This window comes from Colobus angolensis, unplaced genomic scaffold (assembly GCF_000951035.1).
Source record: "Colobus angolensis palliatus isolate OR3802 unplaced genomic scaffold, Cang.pa_1.0 Scaffold149, whole genome shotgun sequence".
In the NCBI taxonomy this organism is placed as follows: domain Eukaryota; kingdom Metazoa; phylum Chordata; class Mammalia; order Primates; family Cercopithecidae; genus Colobus; species Colobus angolensis.
This window is the reverse complement of record NW_012114588.1, coordinates 2,309,685-2,312,357: the sequence shown is the minus strand read 5'-3', so window position 1 is coordinate 2,312,357 and position 2,673 is coordinate 2,309,685.

Here is a 2,673-nt window from a genome sequence, read left to right as displayed (position 1 = left end):
CGGAGCTTGCAGTGAGCTGAGATCCAGCCACTGCACTCCAGCCTGGGCGACAGAGCCAGACTCCGTCTCAAAAAAAAAAAATAAATAAATAAAATAAAATAAAGAGACAATAATAAAAATACATAAATAATTTTGTTTATTTATTTATTTATTTATTTGTTTTTGAGACAGAATTTCACTCTTGTTGCCCAGGCTGGAATACAGTGGCACAATCTTGGCTTGCTGCAACCTCCACCTACTGGGTTCAAGTGATTCTCCTTCCTCAGCCTCCCAAGTAGCTGGGACTACGGGCACCTGCCACCACGCCTGGCTAATTATTTTGTGTATTTTTAGTAGAGACGGGGTTTCCCCATGCTGGTCAGGCTGGTCTCGAACTCCTGACCTCAGATGATCCACCCTCCTCGGCCTCCCAAAGTGTTGGGATTACAGGTGTGAGCCACTGCACCTGGCCATAAATAAGTTTTTTTTGATGCGTTTGGCACGTCAAAAGTTCTTAGTCAATATTAACTACTATTATTTACCTATCTGCACTCGGGAGAAAGAGAAAAAGAATCATTACATGGTCATGTCAGAGAGCTTCCATGTTTTCCAGAGGGTCTCCCATGACCCATGAATGATCTCAGTACAGGGGGACATTTTGCTAGACTGGAGCAATTACAAGGCCCAGAAGTTTCTCTCAGGAGTGAAGTATGTGACTGTCACTCTGACTCCATCCAGGGTGTAGGAATCCTTGCAGCTGTCTGGTGAGAATGAACTAGTTGCATGTTCACAGATGGGGGCGGGGTGCATACCGAGGCGCATGCTCCCCGCTGTTCCAGATCTGCAGGCCCATGTACATTGTTGGGGGGCACAAGGGAGTCCTGCTGCCACCCTCTAGTGTTTGGGGGTCCCCTTGGGTCTCACGGTTGCCCTGGGGTCCACATTAGGGGCTTCAACAGAGGCAGAGGGAAGACCCAGACATGGTGAGAGCTGCCCAAGGAATGGGAGTAGAGAGAGGGCTGGGCCTTCCTCTGCAAACGCTGGTCCATCCCCTGGGTTTCCGTGTTGTGATGTGAGGTATCTTCATTCCCTTCACAATGCTTCTGGAGGACCCATCTGAAAAACAAAAACACAAATGCCTGTGGAAGCCAGAGTCTAAATCATTTGCAGTGAAAGGAAAAGCATACCGTTCAGTGGGCTCTGAGTCTGACTGAGTAAGGCTTGAATCCCAGTTGGGTGACCCTGGGCAAGTGTCTGAACTCTGGGCTGGGTGCAGTGGCTCATGCCTGTAATCCCAGCACTTTGGGAGCCGAGGCGGGCAGATCACCTGAGGTCAGGAATTCCAGACCAGCTTGGCCAACATGGAGAAACCCCATCTCTACTAAAAGTACAACAATTAGCCAGGTGTGGTGGCATATGCCTGTAATCCCAGCAACTCAGGAGGTTGAGGCACAAGAATCACTTGAACGTGGGAGGCGGAGGTTGCAGTGAGCCAAGATTGCACCATTGCACTCCAGCCTGGGCAACAGAGCGAGACTCCGTCTCAAAAAAAAAAAAAAAAAACACACACAAAACAAAAGAAGTCGACAGGGATCAAGCATGAACAAGCGAACTGCTACAAGGAGGTCAGGGACTGTGGCACCCAGGCAGAGAAGCTGGGAGTGGCGCTGTCATCTCCCTGGAGGGCATGCCTTTGTGAGTCCCCTCCAGCCCCATGCCTGGAACATCTGGCAGCCCCAGACCTGCCCTTGGGGGTTGCAGGCTGTCCCCTTCCTGCCAAACCTGAAGTGCTGGGGGGGATCCCAGCACAGGAAAGGCAATCCCTTCCAAACAGCCTGCCACCCCAGGGCCTTCCCAGCACCTGGATTTTCTTCCTCCCTCCATCCCTGATGTTTCTGGTCTTCCCAAACCACTTTTTTGTTGTTGTTGTTGTTTAATTTTGAGACAGAATCTAACTCTGTTGCCCAGGCTGTAGTGCAGTGGTGCAACCACAGCTCACCACAGCCTTGACCTCCCAGCCTCAAGCAGTCCTCCCACTTCTGCCTCTGAAGTAGCTGAGACTACGTGTCACCACACCTGGCTAATTTTTATACTTTTTGTAGAGATAGGGTTTTTCTCTGTTACCCAGGCTGGTCTCAAACTCCTGGGCTGAAGTGATCCTCCCACTTCAACCTCCCAATGTGCTAGGATTGTAAACATGAGCCCCTGCATCCAGCCCCAAACCAATTTTGATCTGCTGTTTCCTCTTGTGTTGAAGCAGACTACAGTGTCCCCAGGGACCCCAGTTTGGGGGAGGGGCTGTATTTTTTTTTTTAACAACACCCCTACTACCCGTGCTCCCAACTCCCAGCCACAGTAGTGACTTGATACTGGTCTGTGTATGAATGGAATGTTGTGAGATGGTCCCTCCCCTTGCCGGCTGGTCCCTCTCCCTTTTCCCCTGGTCACGGCCACTCATGGAAGTAGGACCAGTAAGGGATTGATATGGTTTGGCCGTGTCCCCACCCAAATCTCATCTTGAATTCCCGCATGTTGTGGGAGGGACCTGGTGGGAGGTAATTGAATCGTAGGGGCAGGTCTTCCCATGCTGTTCTCGTGATAGTAAGTCTCACGAGATCTGATGGTTTTAAAAAGGGGAGTTTCCCTGCACAAGCTCTCTTCTCTTGTCTGCCACCATATGAGACACAGCTTTCA